Genomic DNA, 16,885 nt, shown 5'->3' with positions numbered 1-16,885 from the left:
ATCAAAAATACAGGAGGCAGAGGCAAAAAGATGGGGGTAATCACGCCAAAGATGCCAGGTCTAACAATATATATATATATATACCACCGCACTGTATTCCACTCTATTCCACTAAGCTCCATTCCACTCTATGCCACTCCACTCTACTCCATGGCAATCTACCCTGCACCACTCCACATCACTAAGTTGTACACCACTGTACTCTACACCACTTCACTCTACACCACTGCACTCCATCCCAATGTACTCTATACAACTGGTGGGGGGTTGTAAAATGTGGGATATGGACGATGTCAGGTAAGTACCGAAAAAAAAAAAATGTGTTGCCCGCGCTGCATCACATTTGGCGATGCAGCGCGGGCAACGAAATCCGTTTTTTTTTTTTTCGGTACTTACCTGACATCGTCCATATCCCACATTTTACAACCCCCCACCCTGCCCCTCCTCTGCCTGACGTCACCGCCACGCGTAACACCCTGCACGAGCCGTGGCTGTTTACTCTACGCTACTCTATACTACTTCATACACTGCAAACTACCCCACTTTAGGGCTCTCCTCTCCACTCCACTGCACTCTCCTTTACCCCACTAACGTTTAGCCATGCTGAAAAGTAGTCATGCTGGTGTAGAACATGGCTAAAACATATCAGCAAAACAAATAGCTCTTGCATTCGGAGACCTATTGTCTTTGCTAATGCTCGCTTAAACAGAAGTTGTTTGCAATTGCACAATCATGCGATTAAACATTTCCATTTTGATTTAGATCTGTTGATGTGTGTTTGTTTATGTTGCGTTATTTTATTATTATAATGTCCGAGCTCCTCTGTGCGTGTATATCACCTTGTTAGTGTAGTCAGTAAAACATGTGAGTACACGGGAGGCGACATGTCTTCCCAGAAAATTTCCAGCACCTGTTGTCTATGCAGAGACCATCCGGAGCTCGTAAGCAATAGACATGTTAGATGAAAAAGCTGCTAAAAAACGATTGCAATATAATAAACGATTTCCATGGCTCGCATGATGAAACAAACTCGAGAAAATTAAATACGAAAAGAAATACACAATAAAGTGATTCTGAAAATGGGAATGCCTCATTGCATGAATGTACAACTGCCACGTCAGCTCAATTTGCTTGTTGATGAGAAGATATGTCTTTGAAATGGCTACTGTTCATGTTTTATTCAAAGACTGAAAAAATGTTTTTGTAAATATTTGTTTTAAATGTTGATCGTTTATTGTAACTGTCTAGAGTGTATTCAAAAAAGCATTCCAAACAAAGTAAAATAGTAATGCTGTTCACAATGACTGGCTCAGGGAGGGTTGGTCGCGGATGGATATTTTTAATTAACGTCAGATACCAAACCAAGCAGCCAATCAGTTAAGGAAACTCCCTTTGCATTCGCAAATCCCTTTATCATCACATACAAGTTAATTCACCGAATCAGGAGTATTTCCTATGAACCTCTCACAGGTGCTATATCAGGCATCCCTATCTTCATATGTTGAATCTGAATGAAAGATCAAAAGGAAGATTCCTGATGGGAAATTTGATATAATTGCTCTGCTCACCCATCAACCAGTAACTGACAGTTTTCCATAAGATAATGACAATTGCATTCTAATTACTTGGTGTCTTGATCTCTTGAGTACTTTGGGAGCTAATACATGCCATTTGACATTTGGGATTCATTAGTATGCTTTACATCACACTAATATAATTCATCTGCGTGTGTTGATTCTCAGGAGCCTTCCATGTGGAATTATGCATGAGTTTCATTTATTCATGTTGCATAATGTATTTTTTCTTATTCCAGATTTGAGCAGGCTGCCTACCTGTATTTATTGAATCTCAAATAATCTGCTTATATGACCTGAATATTGGCCGTGACTTCCATGAGCCTGATGCACAACCCATTTTACTGGTCCCGGTTGTGACTGATAAAATGCATTTTTCTATGTAAAAACCCTATTTTGCGAGTCAGTAAACTATTGTCGACCTGCAAAATAGGGTTTGCAAGTCACTGTTAGAAAGGAGCATGCCATCCTAATAACGAGTCGCAGGGGGATGTACGATTGTTTTGCAAATGAAATGCAATCGCAAAACAATCGCAGTTTACCACCCACTTCAAATAGGTGGTAAGCCAGTTGCAAACACGAAGGTGCCTCCAGGGGTCCCCAAGGGACCCCTTCTCCTTTGAGAATGGTAGCAAAAAGTTTTTTATAACAAGGCAGTGGTCCTACCATTAAAAAATGAAACAGAAACAGCTAATTTTTCTTTTTGAAAAGCATCCCGTTTTCATTTAAGGAAAATGGGCTGCATTTAAAAAAAAACGTTGTTTTATTTAACAGCAAACACAGACATGGTGGTCTGCTGTCTCCAGCGGGCAACAATCCCTGTTTTATTGCCCATTCACAATGGGTCTCAAATTGTTAATGTGTCTGAGCAACATTAGTACATTTCATTTTGTGAATCTTGAATTGCCAAAAATAGCAATTAGAGACTCACAAAATGAAATGATTGGATATCTGGTCTATAGTGTCTGAATCTTTCCAGGTTTATACACTCTAAACTCCTTTTCAGAAAAAAATCAATAAAAGAAAACCCAGTCTAAGATATCAGCAGGATTGGCTGGCACAGGTAAGAACTGTGGGACGTTAGGGCGGGGTGGAAGGGGGAACTCGACAGATTACGTGAAAGGTAAAATTAAATAAATAAATAAAACTAATTGCAATGCGCTCGCTGCATAAATATTTTTATTTCGTTTTACCTATCCTGTCAACTGTTGACTTTCTCCTATCCTGCCCAACGTCTGCCCAGCCTAACCGCACCACCGCTCTTACCTATGCCGGGCCACCTAGTTATCAGTTTTTGTGCTTTCAAGTGTGAGAGGCATAGCCGGGTGCAGAAACCCAGAGACCAACACCAACTGCTTGATAATTGCTGCAAATATACATCTGCAAAATGTCATTTTGTTTTTTAATATCACTAAGAATTGCACAGTTTCTGCCAGATTGACTGTGTCCAAATGAGGCAGATACTACATGCCTAGTTTAATCTTTTCCAGAAATCACTGATGCTACAAATTGGTGTCTTTTTCCGGGCTCAATTCTGTCATACTTGGACCTTCTCCATTCAGCCTCTATTGGGTAGCACATCAAGGTAAGCCTTATTTAGCGATGCACACCTCTTCAAATCCAACTGCACACTTCTTCCTTATTTTTTCTTGTTTTTCTCTAGGTCAAATCTTAGACCTGTGCTTATCAAACCTTGATATACAAATTAGGAAATAGACTATTCAATGACACAACCAGTGTGTATCCTTACTTTATTTTAGATTTAACTTCTTGCCTACATTCCTATGACTAATTTTTCAGACCTTCTCAGTCCTCCAGGTCTATCCTTCAAACATGATGAGACCCTAATATCTGCCAATAAAGTCAAAACGCCGTTGACAAAAACAGGAGACGGACCATAGTCATGTACATGAAACACAATATGTATTTGCCCATTGTGATTTATTCATCAATCAATCAATCAATCAATAGCTTTATTTCAACAGCTTGTGTCGTAAAAGCATTGTTTAGCATTTATACAAATGATAAAAACATGAATTCCTAATAACAAACATTTAAATACAACAAGCTTGCTAAGGATGTGATTATTCAGCATTTTAGCAAAATTTAAAAATCTGGGGAAAAGGCAAGTTTTGCTTAAAACATCATGGCGTAAAATGTATGTACAGATTAAAAAATATTCGTACCCTAACAAATACCCAAGCTAGATATGTGAAAAATGGCAAAGGTAAAAATAATGTGTAGCACAATTCATCACGGCCATTTTATATAATGTGGTGGTAATAACTACAAAGTTATTAAAAAGGACATCACATACATTTTTAGTGCTGCATCGGTGGAGCAAGGCCTAGGGCAGGGTCGCCCCTTGCAGGTCTTTGTGTCTAAGTAGCCAAGCATGACTCAAGAACTTGACCACCCCACAAGAAAAGAGGACACTAGTTTCAGATTTTGAAATGCGGAGGGCAGCCTGATAATCACGAGTGCCCATGCCACTGCAGATAGGTCTCAGCCATTTAGATTTAGCAATCTTATAGGCTGGGTAAATGAACATGACATGGGCAACACTCTCCAACAATGCTCCAGAACAAGGGCAGCTTTCTGTTCTGTTGTTGACTGAGTGCCACTTTGATGTGATGGCATTGACAGGGAGGGAGCTAAACCTAAACTGGATATACAGTGCCCTGTCCCATGGGACCTGGATCACTTCCAAGTAAGGCTCCCATCCTCTAGTGTGCTTAGCCATGAGTAATGTGTCTGCTAGTCTCCCCTTATGTGGGTTTGCTATGCTCCTGTTGGTCAACTCAGTCCCAATAATGGCGCTTAAGGTCCTCCTTGCTCGGGGGGAATTTGAGTGCCCCAGGACTCTTTAAGGCCAAGTGGTATCATGGTTTCTTTACGTATGATGTCCACTTAACCCTGTTGCCTACATCTAAATTCGTAACCGCTGTTAGGGCTGCAGCGTAATTGTGAAGTTCAGAGGTACACCTCAGGCGAGCCCAGAAGAGTAAAGGGCGGAGCTTTGCGATGTCCTTGATCGACCATCTGCCCATGTCATACTTTAGAGGTGTTAATGGGGTGTTGCATGGAACCGATCCCAAATTCCTTAGAAACTTATGCTCAGATTTACTTAGTTCTTTGACATTTTCGAACCCCCATAGCTCGGCTTCGTAAAGGGCCAAGCTAACTGCCTTAGCATCATAAACTACGAGAGCCGGGTCAACAGGCCTGCTGTAGGAGGATGTTCCTTGGTTGTTGCCCTGGTTACCCGTTTGTGGTTTAAAAGCATTTTTGCAAGGTGGGGCCCACATTGCATTTTATCTGAGAGTCGAATACCAAGCTACTCAAAAGTTCTAACTCTCTCCAAGGGGGCGCCATTCAAGATAAGATTGTTCCTGAAGGATTTGTGGGGGTTAAAGGCCATGAGCTTCGTTTTGGTGGTGTTAATAACTAAATCTCATGATTCACAGAAGGATTGGTAGTTATTCATTCGTTTTTGGAGCCCAGCTGGAGTCTTTGACACCAATAAGGTGTCGTCCGCGAATAGGAACGTTGGCACAGTGAATAGGAGCCCGCCAGGATTGGGGCGTCAGCTGGATCTTCCTGGAGAAACCTCATCACCCCGTTCACATATAGAGAGAACAGGGTGGGGGCCATCACACAACCCTGGCAGACTCCCTTGCCTACGGGTATCTGCTCTGTAAGCTGACCTTGGGCTCCCCATCTCACCTGGGCGTAGGTGTTCTCATGGAGACAAATCAGTATATTGAGAATTAGGGGTGGAATGCCCATGTCTCCGAGGGTCTGCCACAATCTGGTCCTAGGGACCAGATTGAATGCTGTCTTAAGATCAATAAATGCCAGGTAGCGACTACCCTTTCCGATAAGGATCACCTTCCAAAATATAAGCAGTAGCCTGAAAGGCTGATCGATCATCCCAGTGCTGACCCTGAACCCCCCCTGGTATTGGAAGAGGATATCCTCCTCTTCAGACCATGACTGGATTCTCTGTAGGAGAACCCTACCTAGAATGTTTTGCATAACATCGATCAGGCTTATAGGCCTGTAGTTAGCCGGATCTTCCTTGTCTCCTGTTTTGAGATAGGGACCACTACAGCACCTTTCCAAGATTTAGGGAGAGGACATCTAACGACAATATCTGGAAGTAGCGTGACCACCCCCTGGGATCAGACAAATATAAATCTCCTTGAGATTTATAATTTGTATTGAGACTGGCTGTCTCCTCAAAGAAACCAATTTATCATTAATATTCATTTAATTGGTCACTTTGCTATTTTTCTAGTTTTGGTGGGTTTCCACTTGGGGTGCTTCTAGTAATCTTTTCATCACTTCACTTCATCAGAATTGAGAAATAATGAGATACTGGTCGTTTGTTCCTCATTTGAAATTGAAAAAAGATTAAGGGCCAAAGGTAGGAACATTCCATTTTGCGAGTCTTTAATTGCAGCTTTTTGCAACTCACAAATAGAGATTCGCAAAATGAAATGTACTAATGTGTCTCAGACACATTAGCGATTCCCAAATGCACTGCAAGGGACCTGCCTTATCAATATACATGAGGTGGGTTTTTGTACCTATTTACAAAGGGAAAGGGGTCCCCTCGGGACCCTTTTCCATTTGTGCCTGGCTTACCACCTATTTGAGGTAGATGGTTGAATGCGATTGTTTAGCAACCACATTTCGGTCCCAAACACATTTGTACCCTTGGCACTCCCCTGCCTAATAGCCTAATAGCGATTTGAGTCGGTAATAGCATTAACATCTGAAAGCTCCAACTGCCTAATGTCTGCCAACCAAAGAGTACTAAATGAAAGCTTTATTTTTGAGCTTCACTCTAGATTCCGTAATTGCAACAGTGTATAACCAGCTTGTTACACCCATTGTTGGGAAAACGTACCAACTTGGTAGATGATTAGGAGACTAGTGCATAATACAATAAGACATATGCACATAGTGCTTGAAATTGTAGTATTAGTTGCCAAATATTTGTGATCATAAATATATCTACCTTTACCACTGACATTCTTGCTGCAACAGTGTAAGTCAAGGTGAAGCTCTGGCAAATTTCACCATTCTGTCATTATAAATCTAATCATTTGCTCCAAATGTTTGTTCCTCCCCCTTCTCCCTCTTCTTCATCATATATATGTGCACTTCTCTGACTAGACTGTTACTTGTGTCCTTGGGTGTCCTGGGTAAGAGACATGGGACAGGCTAGGATGCAGGAAGATTCAGATACAGTAAAAGAGTTAAAGAAGTAGGTAAGGGTTTAGAGAGTGGTAGTGAGGTAGAGACAGAGATGGGGCAAAAGAAAAATAGAGGAGAGTAGCCCCAGTGCAATTGGTCAATTTGCCCATGCCTCAAAAGAACTATGCTTTTGGTTTATTTCTATGATAACCTTCCCCATATGCTGTTATCTCACTATTGCAACACTTGAAAACTCTCAGTGCTCCGCAATTGTGTTTTACACCACACACACCTCATCCAAACTTTATATGATTATTAACTAATAATCATAAAAATACATCAAATAAACAATAAATATTATAAAACATTTGAATAGCAATCAATTAATAAATCCACTATTTCAAACAAATGAAAGTGGAACATTGAAGATTCAATATTATTTGTGATAAGAAAAATCATTAGATATCAACAATTTCAGCTGGTGTATAGATGATTTTTAAGAAGGGCATACTCTTAAACACACATTCTTGAGGAAGAGAGCATTTGAAGATCAAAGCATGCTTACATCTTTTGATACCTCATTACCTATATAATTAGGATTAAAAACAGCCTAGAAAAAGCAACATAGAACTTACAGAATTAAAATGCAATAAGATCTGCAGTGAACCTTCATCACACTGGCACAAGCAGAAGGACCCAGAGTGCAATTGGTTCGAGGGAGAGCTTAATAGCCACCTAATAGAACATATTCTAAACCTGGTAAGAAGACAATGTTCCCAAGGGTTAATTTCCAGGTCAGGATATGATTCCAATCCTATTGTAGTTTGAATCACATCATGTTCTCTGTTAGAAGGTTTTTGAAGCTGTAATGCAAGTCTGTCCCTCGTTCTCACTTCCATTAACATCTGTTTTAAATCGGCTTCATCTTTACACAAGAATTATTTAGGCTTTTTAAACTAGGATATGCTACTCAATCCAAATCCAATTCTAATGTGAGAAATCCACGGAAACTTTCAACAACTATCGCATAATATACAGTCCAGTATTATGTCCATATCCAAAGAGGCATGCTGATTATACCAGATAGAGCACCATATTAACAAATGAGCGAGTAGTATTTGGTCTTCCACAAATCCTGCCTCTAATTACTCATGGATGGCATAATTGGGCCCCTAAGAGCCACGCCCAGGAGATGGTATAAAACTCAATTGTATTCAATATGAAGGCTGGTCATATCCCTATAGCCCTAGATGCTGGCCTCATAGGCCAAAGCTATACATTTCCAGCAATGGTGCTAATAGTTTATTACCTATGTTCACTGCCAGTATGAACAAGAAGCCTACGGACTGAGTTTATTGTTTACTGTTCAATAAATATGGATCCAAAGGAACCATCACGATCAAATGTCACACACAAGTAGAGAAACTGGTAAGTCCTTTCATTGTGGTAAAAAACTCTTGAACAAATGAGCCCAGACCTCTAGGGGCTTACATCCGCAGGCCACATAGGAAGTTTTGGTAAGATTGGGTTTGAGATTCAGCTCTCCCCTGAAGTGGATAAATATATCAATAAGGGTGTTAAGGCAGTTGGAAGTTCAGGCTACTAGAACTGCATTGCCAGCACATAGGATGAAAGGTATAGGCTTGTTCCCGAACGCTGACATGTCGTGCCCCTTCTCATCTGTACACACTTCTAGATCATTGATACATAAGAGAAGAAGGATTGATGCAAGTATGCACCTTAGTTGCAAACCTCTGGCTAGTTTGAAGATGCTAGTACATGCACCATTCTCCCCAAATCTAGCCCTCGCTGATAAATCGTAATCGAAAGCCCACAGAAAGTCCACCAGTTCTTTATCTAGAACTTTAGTCAGCAATACTAGCCACAGCTTAGATCTATTGACGATGCCAAAAGTTCAAGACAGGTCTATAAATGACAGGTATCTAGGGAAAGATTTATCTAAGGTCTATTTAATAATAAAAGTGGCATTAAACATTGTTCTAAGGCCCTTACTTCTGTCTGCAACCCATACTGCCCCTCTGATAATATTTTATGCTCAGAGGCCCATGACAATAATCTATCTATGGTGACTCTACATATTAACTTTACTCTTGAGTCCAGTAATGAGATTGGATGATAACAGCCAGGGTTATCATGTTCACCCTTCTTAAAAATGGGGATTATGATGACTGATATCCAAGACAATGAAAGGCTGGCTTCCAAGCAACACTAGAAAAACTGTCACATGTGCCCTAGTCTCCCAGAAGTTGGATTAATGGAACACCCTCTATGTAGGAGTCACTAAGCAACTCTCTAGAAGACTTCAGACCATCCAGAGCAGGGCAGCCAGACTCATCCTCAACCTCCATCATAGACCTTACATTATTCCACACCTCAGAGGGCTCCACTGGTTCCCAATAGACAAACGTGCTAATTTCAAACTCTTTACACACACATTGAAGGCACTACACAACTTAGGTCTCACCATCCTGAACAGGTGCATCTCCTTTCACCAATCACCCAAACACTTCCACTCTGCAGGACTCCTACTCGCACTCCTACACCCATTCATACACAGGAACAGATCAGAAAGATGAGTATTCCTTTACGTTCTCCTAAAGAGCTCGACTGAAACCTTATATATACAGGTCCACTGGGAGACTACCCTGGGGGCCTTATTAGAAGTACTTCTTAGAATGTCAGGTTTAACACCAGCTAAATTTAATTATCTATTTAAAGGATGTTAGAAATTGTGTTTTTGGTAGTCAGAGTATGCACCATGTCCAAGCAGGAACCACCACTCTAGTCAGGATAAGCTATATACATACTAAAATATAACTTGTGCTCAACCTATGGTAGTTGGGCACAGAGCAGTCAGACTTATCCAAAAAGACAAAATGTAAAGTATTTGAGCAATATACACACACAGTAACACAATGAACACACCACAAAAACACTCCACATGGAGTTAGAATTATAGAGTATATTTTTATGATTAAAACAAGACCAAAACTAGGGGTGGGCGGAGCTTGCAGAGTTGCACTAAGTGGAATTCTGCGGAGTTGCATAAAAACTTGGGAGTATTCTGTGGAGTTCTGCAAGTGGGCAGAGTTGCTCCACTCGCCCAGACTGGCAGGCTGTATAATTTCCTCTGCATTTTAAATATCGCCCTTGTATTTTATAGTGGACATGCCTGCGGTTCTGTACTTGTAAAACTGTAATTTAAAGTGGTCTCTAGCACACCTGTCCCCCGAATCACTGACATAATACCGAAAGTCACATTATCGAACTGCACATATTTCAACGCAAAAATATCGACATAAAAAATATTGATGTTCTATACTTAATTATAAAAAACACTAATATCAATACCACAATATCGTAATGCAACTATATCGAAAGAACAAATATCGCACACATAAATATCGCAACACAAATTATCGACATTTATAAATAAGTATAGAACATGTCCAAAATATCGAGTACAAAAATATAGACATCAATTCTATATTTTTTTACAATATATCGACAACTCAAATGTACATAAAAACTATTACTTTTAACGCCATGAATACAATAAATTACATGAACATACATATCACATTAAATTGAACCAAAAACATATCTATCAAAATAATAACAACATAAATAAATAATACCATAATAAACACACAAATAATAATATTTTAAAACATATTCTTGCAACATATTCAAACATTTTAATACATATTATATATATATATTTTAAATATAATTAGTTCAAAGTCTCCTTTCTCAACCAAAACCGGTTTAACCGGCAAGAAGAGTAAAGAGACGCTATGCGTCTTAGAAGTAAGTCTTGTACACAATGAACGCTGTATTATAGAGATCTGTAGTCGGTTTAGCCATACGCTAATTACCACGTTTTCTCGTTTCAGTATTTCTCATAATCGTGAATACTAAAATTTGAATGGTAGCTAACTTTCGACTGCTGACATGAAAGTACACGCCTGATCATGTGCGCTATTTTGTTTCAGAGCACTCTTTTACCCTTCACTCAGGTTTTTTCACATTACTATCATGGGGCACAGACTCACGAACGCTATGCAATTATTAGGTTGCACAATATGAACAAAAAACTCTGTATACAGTTTTTGCTTATTGACCAGATGTCATTGTCATTTGTGAAATGTTTTGTTTAATTCATCTTTTCTAGCAAATGCTCCCTGATGAAGGGCTATTGAATGCCCGAAATGCATTGGAAATAATGAGAGGCATTGATGTCAAGTGAATTCATCACATGTAATAAAATGAAAAGAATTTTATGAAGAAAGAGAAATAAATGAATTTGTGGACGAAAAACAAAAGATTTTCTCATTGAACACATTCTCAAGAACATGATGGCTTAACCTTTATAAGGAATCCCTGATTCACTATCAAGGAGAGTAGGTGTGCACCAGGGGATGCGACCAATTTCCGATTGGAAGCACTATTTTCCAAACATAAACAGCTAAGACACAAGGCAATGTACCGATTGATAATGTTTTGGGTCAGGCTATAGACTGTAGATGAGCTGGAGACCTACTGAGAGACTCTGTTAGACCTCTTGAGATTTCCAAAGGCCTTGGCAATAAATTTGGTTTTCCACTCTACAGATATCTCTGGAAAAATTGGACTTGGACGCCTATTGGTCAAATCCAGAAACTATGAGGCAAATTTCCAGAGAAAAAATGAAAAAAGTGTTTTGGGAATCGGTTTCAAAAGAAGTTCTATCAGCTCCAGTATCCAGCCTGACCGAAGTTTTTCTCAAATCGAAATGCTCTCTGTCTTTTTAGCCAACTATTGATGAAATAGAGCCACCGATGGCACAGAAACTTTTTCTGCAGTTTCGTTATCAATCACTTCCCACCAAACTGTTCTGCTCAAAATGGTCCAGCAATAACAATTTGGATGATTTTTGCCCCACTTGCAAAGTTAGCTCAGAATCCATAGTTCACTTACTCTTCTTTTGCTTGACTTACCAGTCGATGAGAAAAAAATTGATTATTCTGTTATAATTCTTGGTGGGTCGAGGGCACTATCTAGAGGTCTTAAGGCTCCTGTGTACTGATACCAGACAACCTATTGTATTTGGTCTCTCTAGATTCTGGCATGCTCTTTAGATTAGGCGAAAAAAATTATGTAACTGAGTCATTGTGTCTTGGAATGCTTTGCCAGATCAGAATGTTATCCGTTTGGTACTTGTGGAAACCTAAAGCACCTTATCCTGTGCCATACATATTGCTGCTTTGCACATATGCACTTTAAAACTGTTCTAGGGTAACTGTCATTTTGGATTTGTACACATGTTTTATCAATTTTTATTCTATACATATTTTATCTATATATTTCAGTGTATAGTTTTCTTGGGACTTTTTGCTGTATACTTTTTAGGATCTGTGTGATCGCAATAAAGTTGTAAGTAAGTAAGGTATTTAATTGGGGTAGGTGCTGGACACAAAACTTAGTTAATTTACTATCCCCACTCCATTCAGTATTTAATTGGAGTAGGTGCTGGACACTGAACGTAATTAATTTACTATTCCCACTCCAATCTACGTTTAATTGGGGTAGGTGCTGGACACAATACTTAATTAATTTGCTATTCCCACTCCAGCCTGTATTTATTTGAGTTAGGTGGTGGACACTGACGTTTTGTCAGCCAGAAACTTTATTTAACCAACACAAAGTAGGCATAAAAGTATACTACATATAAAAGACAATTCACAACGATACAACACGCATGAGAAAAAGTCATTAATTTGAAAACACAAATACGAATTCATGATCATACACACAATCATACTGAAGTTAATTAATTTACTTTTCCCACTCCAGTCTATATTTGATTGGGGTAGGTTCTGGACACTGAACCTAATTAATTTACTATTCCAACTCCAGTCAGTATTTAATTGGGGTAGGAGCTGAACACTAAACTTAATTTATTTTCTATTCCCACTATAATCACTATTTAATTACCAAATGTTCACAATAGTACGTACATTGTATAACATTATATTTTTATTATCTTAACAGACTTTATAATTTTTTGCATTATTTTAATTTTTGTGAAATGTGTTTACATTTTCCTACGGTTTATTAAATTGTAATATGTTTATACTATACAATAACATATTTTTTGTAAATTTTTTTATTTATATATGTTTAATTTTCAAATATAAACACCATTATCTCCTATAAATCCAACATTCCACTCATAAATTTTACTTAGAAATTGTAAACAAACTTTAAAATAAAAATGTTATTGTTTACAATTTATACAAATTAAAATAATACGTTTTAAAAATACTATCCACCCTTATACCCAAGAAACTCACCATCCAAATCCTAAATTTTAATTTTAATTCAAAATTAATTTAAAAATTAATAATTAATCATTAAAAATGTCAAATTACTTTTTTAATTTTAAAAAACACTCCCCACCCTTAGTCCCTATGAACCCAACCTCACACTCCTAAAATTTTAATTGAAATTAAAAACTAATTTAAAAAGTCACACTTTAATTTTTCAAATTTATTCAAATAAATTATTTTTTTATAAAACACTCCCCACCCTTATCCACTATAAATCCAACACCCCACTACTAAAAATGCTATTTCAAATTCAAAATTAAGGGGCCTATTAGGATGGCGGACGGACCAGCGTCCGTCCGCCACCCCCGAGGTGGAGGGACCGTCCACAGGGGCAGCGGCGGTCCCTCCGGTGCAATTAGGATGTGACCGCTGTATCTTTAACCTTGCGGCGGGTGCTGCTTGAAGCAGCACCCGCCGCAAGGTTAAAAATGCATGTTTTACATTTACATGCACAAAGCGGCAGGCACCGCACGGTGCCTGCCACTTTGTGCATGTAAATGCTGGGGGGTACCATAGGTACCCCCCATGTGCACCCCCCACCCCCGACACCCTGGGGGCCCGCAACGGGCCCCCAAACACCAAAAACCACATGTTTTTCCACGGCGGAAAAGCCACCGTGGAAAAGCATGTTGCAATGCACATCGTAATTTGGCTGACGATGTCTTGCAGACACCGCCACCGCCACCAAATAGCCCTCCACACCCCGCGGATCAGCGGCGGACAGACCTGCCGTCCGCCGCTGGTCTCACCGTAATCCCACCGCCATCCTAATCTGGCGGTGGGTGTTTTCTGTGGCCGCGGTGGTGAATCCGCATCCTCCAGGCCGGCAGTGGCTTCCGCCGGCCCGGAGGATGTGGATTCACCGCCATCCTAATCCGCCCCTTAAATAGAAATTCTTACTCAGATTTTTCAAATGTATACAAATTCGTTTTTTTTAATCACTCCCCACGCATATCCCCTATAAACCCAACATCCTGCTCCTAATATTAATTTGAAATTAACATTTTAATTATAAATTCATACTCAAAATGTTCAAATTCATACAAATGTAATTAATTAATTTTAAAAAACTCCCCACCCTTATCCCCTATAAACCCAACATCCTGCTCCTAAATTTTAATTTCAAATTCGAAATCTAATTATAAATTTATTTTGAAAAATGTATAATTTAAACAAATTCATTTTAACTTTTTTAAAACACTCCACCCCTTAGCCACTATAAACCCAACATCCTGCTCCTAAATTTTAATTTAAAATTCGAAATGTAATAATAAATTCATACTTAAAATGTATACATTCATACAAATTAAATGAATGTTTTAAAACACTACCCACCCTTATCCCCTATAACCCAACATCCCGCTCCTAAAACAGTATAAAAAAACTAATATTATATACATTTTAAATACAATTTAGTACTTAACAAAGACTATTAAATATTTTAAAAACATACAATAACGACATTTTGTCATTTCGATATTTTTACTATCGATATTACTAATATCGATATTTACCTAAACACCTCAAATCGATATTAACTATATTGATATACAAAACATTGATATTTCATACTCTCGATATTATGAACTCAATATTTCTGTACATCAATATAAAAATGTCAATATTCTGACTGTGCACCCTGTCCCCAATCACCTTCCAGGATCTTCATGTGCTGGTTAATGAGGTGACCCGGTGGTACAGCACTGAAAGTCATTTCACAGCTGATCACTTCCTCCACAGGCCCTTTGCATGTGCTCATTTTGGGAGGTGCGCAGGTGGGCTGTGCTTGAGGGTTGCAGAGGAGGAACAGAAATGTGCCATGAAAACGAGCTGTGCTCAGCACCCACCTCTGTATAAATGCAGGTGCCAGGACAACTGATTCACATCTACCTTCCCCACGCAGTGCTCAATATAAAGCTGTGTATATGTATTTCATCTACTTTCATATTTACTGTAAAGCTACCTCAGGACCTATAAAAACAGCCCATGCACCTCAGTCCTACAAGACAAGGGCCCTGATATAGGTATTTGGTGGTTGAAAAGCCTGCAATTCACAAAATCACAAGGTTTATGCCCACAAAATATATTTTACTATTCTCAAAAGCCCTTTTATGAGTGGTAACTGTCTTTCTGACACTTATAAGGGCTCAAGCAACTCTGTACAAATCTCAAATAGCAGGTGGTGTTAAAGAGGAACTCGCTCCTATGTGCAATTTGGTGAATAAAATATCATTGGTATCTGATTCCCAAATGGGAAGATGTGTTTCTGATTTGTGAATGGAATTATTACATCTGGTTCCTAACCTGGAGAAATTGAAACAGTAAGACAAGTTACTACATTTCATGCTTTTGGCCACCTGAAAGACTTGAGGTGCTGAAATAGCTTTTGTCGAGGTCCCATCGTTCATGGGAGCTTACCATGGCTCTTTGGTGGGCTCTCCCCATTAGAACTGTTTTTTTTTCTGCTGTGTCCCTGTCCTCCTGGGGCACCACCATATTATAAAATGTAGGCAACATCAATGCCTTCTACGGTATGGCCACCACCTGAAAGTTCCTGCTTAATCAAAGTGGCCTTGGTCCGCAAATAATTTTTTTTCCCCATTTTCACGAACGGAACTCCACACAATGAGCCCACCAGTGCACACCGTTGAAGGCATCAGGTCTGGCTAGGCAGACTCCCTCACCCAATTGATGCTCTTTTCCTCTTGCCAGCTGGGAGCTGGCAGCTCCCTTTTTCCCACCAGTAAGCCCTAGCTAAAGCAAAAGAAAACAGAGTGATTCCAACTCTACTGCTCATTTTTGGGAGAACACAATTGGAGATCCTAGCCTTGAGGTGTCCCCCGCTTTATGGATCATGGACTCTGGCCATGGGGCTTCCTGGGGTTTCCTGGGCCAAATGTAGATAAACTCTTGTGGCCCCAGTCCTCTCAGGGAGTAGTTGACACTGCAGCACATATGTGTCATATTTTCTCCATCTAGGAGGGAGCGGCAAACACACAACTTCATCTCCTAATGGGCCTATTGTGTGGAAAAGTCTTTCATTTACCTGATGGCCTGCAGAATAATTAAGGGTCTTTTACGATGCCGGGCTGATATAGTCTGCCCTTCAATGTAACGGAGTGGGGGCTGCCCGCCAATGCTGCGGGGGTCCCGCCATGCACATTAGGATGCACCCGCCACACTGGTGGGTGCATCCTGTGCCTCTCCCATTGTGGATAGATCTGCTGGCTGCAGACCTGCATGCAATTGAAAAGGAATGTGCATGACACTGCCATGCACTACATGGCAGGCCGCATATGGTGCCTGCCACGTAGTGCATGGCAGAGAGGGGGTACCATAGAAACCCCCATGTGCACCCCCCACCCCTCTTCACCCTGGGGGCCCGCAACAGGCCCCCAATGCAAGTACCGTATGCCTTTCCACTGCAGCAACTCCGCAGTGGAAAGGCCATTGAACGCCAGCATCCTAATATGGATGGCGGTGTCTCCCAGACAGCGCCACCCTATGCAGGCACTTTTTCCGCCGGTCAACGAGTCGACCAGTGGAAAAGCGGCAGACGGACTTCCCATCCTCCGCCGACCCCCCAGACATCATAATATGTCGGAGGGTCATTCTAGTAAGGATAGCGGGTAGATCGCCCCCGCCGGGCCAGCGGTGGCTACCGCCGGCACGGCGGGGTGATCTGCCCACCATCCTAATGGGCCCCTTAGTTTG

The sequence above is a fragment of the Lissotriton vulgaris genome, chromosome 4_1 (genome assembly GCF_964263255.1).
Source record: "Lissotriton vulgaris chromosome 4_1, aLisVul1.2, whole genome shotgun sequence".
NCBI lineage: Eukaryota > Metazoa > Chordata > Amphibia > Caudata > Salamandridae > Lissotriton > Lissotriton vulgaris.
The sequence above is the reverse complement of the archived record's forward strand: the minus strand, read 5'-3'. Positions refer to the sequence as shown.